The following is a 9,263-nucleotide window of genomic DNA, read 5'->3' on the forward strand; positions in this document are numbered from 1 at the left end:
CACATAAAAATAAACAAATAAAATAAAGGCATTCTGTCCATCTACAACTACAAAAAAAAAAAAAGAGGGGAGGGGATCAAAGTTGATTTGGTCATTCTTTGTTCCTATTTCATGGGTGAAGGGATAAAAATAAGTTGGTTGTTGAAATGCATGCAGCAAATTACTAACAGGACTCTAAAATATGTGTTAGTGGTGCCTCTGAATCTGAGGTTAGGGAACTTTATTTACATCCTGACCTGAAAGGCATTCATTCCATAAATATGTATTGAGAGTATTAATGGCCCCTGCCTCTTGCTGCTTGTGCATGATTGCTCATCAGAAGATTGAGATTGTCTATTTTGAGGGATCTAGTAGAGGAAAAAAAATAAACGCTTCCTGAGAGAACCCGAGGAAGGGCAGAGGAGTCTCTCCTCTGGGGTCTCTCCCAGTTGTCTTGGATGAGGTCTGACCCCTTCTCAGTGCCCTCTTCCTCAGGTTCCCTATGACTGCCCAGGTAAGCAGATCTGGGGTTCACTCTCTCTGAGGAACCTCAGGAAAGATGCAGCTGACTTCTCGCCTGCCTAACTGTTTGAGGGCGGGAGGTGCGCAGAGCCCTACCAAGGGGGCCGTCCCTTGGGACGCGGGTTCGCTGTTCCGGTTCTGGGTCTTAGGAGGGTTGGACACTTGCCGGAAGCTGCCCTTTGCCAGGCGGGCTTTGAACTCACTGGAGAAGGGGATACGGAAACAACGTGAGGGTCTCGAAGGCAGCCACGCCCCTCGGGACCCAAGGGAGGGCCTAGCCTCCTTTACTGCGCACAATCAGGCCCACACGAACAACCCCATAAGCCTCTTGGAGGCTCCTAGGCGAGGAGCCAAAAGACAGCCAATTGGAGCTGGCTCATTGGTGGACAAATAGCCAATGAGCACAAGGAATGTCGGTTGAGGCGGGTCCTCAGGTGAAGCCTTCTCTGAGGCGAAGGTCCAGGCAATGTGGGTGGGGCTTTCCTGCAGCGGAAATGATTCCGCCCCTCTCCCAGTGAATTGGCTCCTCTGGTTCAACGGAAGTGCCTGTCAAGCTGCCACCTACGACGCTTGCGCAGCCCGTGGGGCGCTCCTCTACGTACTCAACACAGTGGGGGTTTTTGTGTGTTCTTTCACCCGTTTGAGGGTCTGCGGTCTACCTTGAGGGTGGTAGTCTTTAGTAATCATAGCCTTAGAGGCTGTGAGGGGCAGTCGACATGAAGGGACAGCATAGTGGGTGAGGCAGGCAGGGCGGAGTGCGCCCTTGGCAGATCCTGTGAGTGAGGCCAGATGCCCAGCAACGGGCCTTAGATCCTGGAAGAGTTTCCAGCAAAGGGGAGATACTAGTAGATTTGCATTTGAAAACGTCCTTTGGGGAGCTGTTTAGGAGAGTAAGAATGAAGACCTGGGTAAGAAGAGAGCACCTGAAAAGGTTCTCCTTCTCAGGCTATGACTCTTATCAAAAGGAATAGACAATGGACTATGAGCTCAAAAGTCATATCACTCAGCATGATCAGCCTGTCAGTGGACCAACACTGTTAGGAGGTTATGCAACACAACTCCCTTTCCCTGCCACATTCAATCCAGTTCTACAAGCAACTCCGTATCTCCCTTATTCAGTCCTTTCTTTCCATCCTAGACCTTATCCCCTCACCGTGGGCACCGAGCCTTTCCCAATGTGAGCAACTCAGTAGCTGCCCTGTTTAGGCATACTTTTCCTGCTCATGTGCCTCTATTGCCCCCGTGGAGGGGCCCACTCCATGCATTGGTGTGTTTATTTTGATCACTCGTCTCCCTTTTCTCCCATTTCCATTGACTGCTTATTATTCATGGCATTGCTCTCATGACTCGTGGCAGGAAGTGGATATATGTATGAAATAAATATTGAACAAAATGATGAATAAATTACTGAGCAATATGTGAATGAATGGATACACTTATGGATGGATAATTAGGTCTTTAAAAATTCCTCTTAAGCCAGGGGTGGTGGCACCACATGCCTGTAATCCCAGTGACTCCAGAGGGTGAGGCAGAAGGATTTTAAATTCAAAACCAGCCTCAGCAATTTAGTGAGGCCCTAAGCATTTTATCAATACTCTGTCTCAAATAATAAATAAGAAGGGCTGGGGGCGTGGCTCTGTGGTTGAGCGCCCCTGGGTTCAATCCCCAGTACCAAGCAGCATCTGAGAGTTGACCATCCTCCTTGACCAGTCTTCTCTCTTTCTCTTCTCAGCTCTAGACCACCATGCCTACTTCTGTCTCCTGTCACCACATGAATGTTTCACTGGCTTCTAAATCTCAAAATTTTCCAAAATAAACGCTTGGTTTCCTCTTTAGACTACTCCACCTACTCTCTATCCTCCATCCAAGTGGTAAAAACAAAAACCCTGAGCATCATCCTAGATTTTACCTGCCCCCTAAGTCTTTATATCCAATCATAAAACAATGCTTGTCCTTTCTGCTTCCTAAATATCTCTATGACTCATGTGTTTTCCTCCTCTGCTAGTCACACAAAGTACAAGCTTTGGCTTTCAAGGCTCTGCTAGAACCACCCTCTCTGAACTCTCCCTCAGTTCTCCCCCATGCTTGATAAGCTCTAGCAACTCGAGAGTCTTGTCAATTCAAGACCTTTTAAGTCTTTGCACCTTGCTACTCCTTCTGGAGCATTCCCTGTTCTCCTTATCCATGTACTGAAGTAATCTTTGAAGGTTTTTGAAGAACTATAATACTTTTTGCATAGCTTTAATTTATTTAAAGTTTTTAGCATAAACTTAAATAATTGCAAAAATATAATTTCTGGCATATTTTAATATAAATAAAGTAAAAAAATTATGTGATGGGGCTGGGGCTGTAGCTCAGTGGCAGAGCGATTGCCTAGCATGCATGAGGTACTGGGTTCTATCCTCAGTACCACATAAAAATAAACAAATAAAATAAAGGCATTCTGTCCATCTACAACTACAAAAAAAAAAAAAGATTAAAAAAAAAGTTATGTGACTCTTACTAGAGCCAGTGGAATCTGAATACCATACTATTTGACTTCAATCATAGTCCATTTGAGATTTGCATAAACTCTTTGTTTAGCATTAGTTTATTTCACGCTCTTTTTCCTCCTCGGTCTATATTTCCTTACTCTTTCACCCATAGAACCTAACTTCATATATTTTATTCTTGAAAGGGTTTTATTGACCACCTGTCAAGTGTCAAATACTTTCTGTGTCTTCTTAGCTTAGTGCATGATCCTTATGTTTACTGAGTGCTTGCTATCTGGTTGACTTTTTCCAACACTTTCTTTTGTGTTAACTCATATAATCCTCACAACTGTTCCTAGAATTAAGATCTGAGCTGCCTGAATCAAAGGCCAATATTTGTGAGAGGAAGTTTAGTAGGAAGAAATCAGGCTTGAGAGCTAGCAATCTTTTTTTTTTTTTTTTTCCATTTTGGGGCTTGAACTCAGGGGTGCTTTACCACTGTGCTACATCTCCAGCTGTCTTTATTATTATTTTTTTTAATCTTGAGACAGGCTCTTGCTAAATTTCCAATGCTGGCCTCAAAATTGTAATTCTCTTGCCTCAGCCTCACAAATTATTGGGATAAGACATGTAACAGTGGTCCACTTTATGTTTTGAGTATAGCCCTTCCTGCTCTGCCACATGCAACTGATTTTTAAAATGGATATATTTCTTTTTCTTCCTCTCTCTCTGGTCCTCCTTAATCTCTCCCTTTCCCTAATCTCATGGGAAATAGGATTACCCTTTTTTCCCTATCCTAAACAGAGTTATCTGTCCTTGAGTACTCACCCACCATAGGAACCAAGTAATCCAGATTTTGGGAATGGCATCAGAAGATCTCAGAAATGACTATCTCTCAGCTCTGTTGGTAGAGTGCTTGCCTTGTATGCACAATGTCCTAGCATCCCCCCACCCCCCCCCAAAAAAAGACTATCTCCCGACTTAACAAGTGAATTACAACTCTAAACAGAGAACATGAGGAATGTAGCCTTTGAATCACCTCTTAAAAGCCACCTGTTCTTGCTGATGGGCAGAATCACACACATCCTTTGAGACAAGAGTCCCCTGTGTTTCTCCTTTGCTAACAAAGCAATAAACTCTTTTTTTTTTCTTTCTTCAAAACTGTATCCTCATTATTGGATTTGCATCAGGGACAAGGACCAAGCTTTGGGCAACACACAGGGCTGGTAATCTTGATAGAATGGAGAGTTTCTCTCCTCAAAGCTCAGTCTTAGGGACTTAGGGGCACAAAGGGCTTTGATAGGGAGGGAAAGGAAGAGTCTGGCAGGAATACCATGTGCTGCAGGGTCTTTCTCATCCAGGATGTAGGTATTCTTTCTTTTTATCAGTGGGATTGTGAAATGGACCTCAACTTCCTGTGGCTTGTTCCTATAGTCCTTTTTAGACAGAATTAAAATCTGAGAAGGGGTGCTACAAAGGTTATCAGATATTCTCTGCTCTGTAAATCTAGTGAAATATTATTTAGCCGATTACACCTTAACTATTTAGGTGGGGCTTCTCTTTAGAATTTAGAATGCTGAGCAAAAAGAAGGGAACCTACAAGAATAAGAGGGGGCGGGGCAGGCAAGGCAAAAGTAACTGCCACAGACAACTTTTCAAAACAGCTGCTCTGTTTTAAAACCACCCTGGAGGGAGGCCTCATCACCCCAATTTTAGGATGAGAAAATGAGGTGCAGTGAGGTTAGGTGGTGTGCCTCAATAACATAGCTGGAGGTGGCTGCTTGTCCCCAGAGATCGATTTAAGCGATCTGTGCATTCTTTATGCACAGTTGTGCATATAATTTATTTTTTATTTTTTTAAATATTTATTTTTTAGTTGTAATTGAACACAATATCTCTTTTTATTTATAAATAAATAAAATATTAGATATATATATAGATAAACAAATAATATTTTATTTATTATTTATTTAATGGTGCTGAGGGCCTCTCATGTGCGAGGCAAGCGCTCTACCGCTGAGCCACAACCCCAGCCACTGTAATTTATTTTTAATGTGATATAAAAGCAGTTTTAGGGAGATGTGACTCTCTAACCATACATTTGACTCATTTAAAATGTACAGTTCAACCTGGTGTGGTGGTGTATACCTGTAGTTCAAGCTACTTGAGAGGTTGAACTTAAAAATAAAGAGGTTATCTTAAAAATAAATAAATACTCAGCAAAAATAAAGTTGTTGTGTAAGCTTAGAAATAAATAACGGGTACAATTCAATGGTTCTTAATAAGTTGATAAAATTTATACACATTTTAAAAAAATATGTTTCTCTTTGGGGTGTATGATTTTTATGCAGATAGTAATGTTCAATATTTTATGTAATCGTACATTTTATTTTCACGAGAGTGCCAACTGTTGAAAAGTTGTTATCATTATAAATGTACCATGTATATACCATGTTTTTAAAATAAAAAGTATTTTGTATTTTTACTTATTTATAGATAGGGTCTCACTGAGTTGCTTAGCACCTTGATTTTACTGAGGCTAGCTTTGAACTCATGATCCTCCTACCTCAGCCTCCAGAGCCACTGGGATTACAAGCATGCACCAATGTGCCTGGCCTGCGACTATTTTTAAAATGGACATGTTTCTTTCTCTTCCTCTCTCCCTGTTCCTCCCTAATCTCAGGGGAAACATGATTACCTTTCTTCCTCATTTTAGGCAGAGTTGTGTACCCATCATAGGAACAAAGTAATCTAGACTTTGGGGATGTTACCAGAAGATCTCAGAAATGACTGTCTCCCAAATTAACAAGTGAATTACAACTCCAGACAGAGAACATGAGGAATGTAGCCTTTGAATCACCTCTTTAAAATACCCCTGTTCCTGCAGATAGGAAGAATCACAGCCTTTGGGGCAGGAATCTCCTGAGTTTCTCCTCTGCTAGCAAAGCAATACACCTTCTTTTTCCTTTTTCTCAAAACTGTTCTTGTTATTGGATTAGTGTCAGGAAAAGGACAGAGCTTTCAGCAACAATTTCATCTATATTAACACAAGAATGTTGGGGAACACATCATTTTTAAATCATAGCACTAACCAAGTAAGAAAACTGCCTCAGGGCTAGATTTGTAGGTTAGTAGTATAGACCATGGGTTCCATCCCCAGCACCAAAAACAAAAACAAAAAATGTGTAAACTAAACTCAAAATTTCGCCATGTTATTTTTTTCCCAGTTAAGCTGAGCCAAAGAAGCCAACTATAAACCAGGTGTATTGGCACACTCTTGTAATGCCAGCTATTCAGAAGGCTAAGGGAGCTTTGGCAACTCAGCAAGACCCTGTTTCAAAATAAAACATAAAAAGGGCGGAGATGTAGCTCAGGGGTAAAGCACCCCTTTGTTCAACTCCCAAAACCTGGAAGAAAGAAGTTAAATATATACCAAGAGGGGGCTGGAGTTGTGGCTCAGTGGTACTCACTTGGCAAGTGTGAGGCCCTAGGTTTGATCCTCAGCACCACATAAAAATAAATAAAATAAAGGTATTGTGTCCAACTACAACTAAAAAGTAAATATTAAAAAAAAAAAATACCAAGATTTTATTGCAGGGGAACAGATGCTGGGAAATTGAACCCAGGAACTCATGCCTGTGCTCCTACTCCCCTCAGCCCTACACTGTAGATTAGAATTTAATTATGAAAAAGCTATCTTATCTCAGACCAGAGGCTCTCATTCCAAGAAATATCTTTCTAACTTCTTTATCTATATCTTTATCAAAATAAGTTAGTTATAATGAGATTAAGTGTCTGATAAGAAGAACCACTTGCTTAAAGTTGAAAGAATGTAAACATGCTACTTCAGAGACCAAAGGCCGTACAATTTGTAGAGTCTAACATTTCAGCTGCTTTTAGCTTTGTTTGTTAGCATACAAGTGGGAATGAATGTCTGTAGTTTCTAGAAGCTTGTCTGTTAAATAAATTACTCATTGAATTTGTGGCCACCTAAAATCTGGACTTCACTGCAATCAGAGTTCGACAAAGTCTTTATTGTCTACACACAGCAGTAGCTAATTTAAAAACTGCAACATTTTGCAGTCATTTGTTATTCTGCTTTACACTAAACAAAGGGAATTGTGTTACATTCTACTAAATCAGACTACAAAAGAGAATAACAAGTTCCTTAAAGCATTGTTTACCAAACTAAAAAAACCTAATGAAAAAATTAAAATTTAGTAAACAATATGGAAAAATCCAATTATGTTAAGAAATTTGGAAGCAGTATTAACCTTTTTTTTTTTTTTAATAGAAAAAGGAAAAAGAAGTTTTATTGCTTTGCTAGCCCAGGAGAAACACAGGGGACTCCTGTCCCAGAGGATGTGATTCTGCCCATGGGGAAAATGGGAGTGGGAAGTGGTGGGGGGTAGGAGGGTGTTAAAAGAGGTGATTCAAAGGTTACATTCCACATGTTCTCTGTCTGGAATTGTAATTCACTTGTTGGGAGATGAGATAGTCATTTCTGAAATCTGGTGCTGTTCCCCACCTTCCTGTGGTAGGTGCCATACCCACCTTCCTATGGTGAGTATGTGCTCAGGGACAGATAACTCTGTCTAGGATGGGGAAGAAAGGTAATCCTATTTCTTTTGAGATTAGAGAGAGGGAGGGATTAGGGAGGGAGAGAGACTAAAAGAAACACGTCTGTTAAAAAAATAAGTGTCAGTGGCAGAGCATCAAGGGATTATATATATATATATATATTTTTTATAGTTGTAGATGGATATAATACCTTTATTTTATTTATTTGTGTGGTGCAGAGGATCAAACCCAGGGCCTCTCACATGCTACGCAAGTACTCTACCACTGAGCTACAACCCCAGCCCCTATATATATTTTTTTAATATTTATTTATTTATTTTTTTAGTTGTAGTTGGACACAATACCCTTATTTTATTTACTTTTATGTGGTGCTGAGGATTGAACCCAGGGCCTTGCATGTGCTAGGCGGGTGTTCTACCACTGAGCCACAACCCCAGCCCAGCAAGGGCTATATTTAAAGCATAAAGTGGACCACTGTTTCATTTCCCCACTGTCAATTTCTACATTTCATTTCTCTGGAAGAATGGGCTACAACATCTCCAAGCTGCTTCCTACTGAGAGAGGGTGAAATTGGGAAAAGGGACCTGAAATCCTTGTTCTTTATCAGGTGGGACATGAACAATTAAGATTAACCTTTTTTTCTTTTTTTTTTACTTTATTTATTTTTTTATTAGTTGCTCATGAAATACAATGATCTTGACACATCATACATTTGAATCAAATGGGGTATAATTTCTCATTTTTCTGAGTGTACAGGTTGCAGAATCAAATTGGTTATACAGATACGTATATACATACATCAATACTAGTGTCTATTTTATTCTGCTGCCCTTCCTATCCCCTCTTCCCCTCTCCTCCCCTCCCATCACCTCTCTCTACCCAATCTAATGTGACACATTTCTTTTTTTTTTCCCCTCACATCATCATACATGTATTTTGTATAATGATGAGGGTGTCCTTCCATCTTCGTGCAATTCCCCTTCTCCCTCCCATTCCCTCCCACCTCTCTTCCCTATTTAGTGATAATCTTCTCATGCTCTTCCTCCTTACCCCATTTTGAGTTCATTCCCCTTATATCAGAGAAGACATTCGGTATTTGTTTTTTAGGGATTGGCTAACTTCACTTAGCATAATCTGCTCTAATGCAATCCATTTCCCTGCAAATGCCATGATCTTGTTATTTTTTTAGTGCTGCATAATAACCTTTTTTCAATAATAAAAATTAAAATGTCTTGTACTTTGCATGTAAATTATTTATTATTTTTTAGTTGTAGTTGGACACAATGCCTTTATTTTGTTTACTTATTTTTATGTGGTGCTGAGAATCGAACACAGGGCCTCACACGTGCTAGGTGAGCGTGCTACTACTGAGCCACAACCCCTGTCCCTTTAAATATAAATTATTATTATTATTAATATTATTATTATTATTATTTAATATATATATATTTTTTTAGTTTTCAGTGGACACAACATCTTTGTATGTGGTGCTGAGGATCGAATCTGGGCTGCACACATGCCAGGCGAGCGCGCTACCGCTTGAGCCACATCCCCAGCCCCAGTAATATTATTTTTGAGACAGGGTCTCACTATGTTGCCCAGTTGGACTTGAATTACTGAACCTAAGTGACTTCCTGCCTAAGTTTTTGGAGTATCTGGGACTACAAATGTACCTTTTTTTTTTTTTTTTTTTTTGGACCCAGGGGTGGT

The sequence above is a fragment of the Marmota marmota genome, unplaced genomic scaffold, assembly GCF_001458135.2.
Source record: "Marmota marmota marmota unplaced genomic scaffold, marMar, whole genome shotgun sequence".
NCBI lineage: Eukaryota > Metazoa > Chordata > Mammalia > Rodentia > Sciuridae > Marmota > Marmota marmota.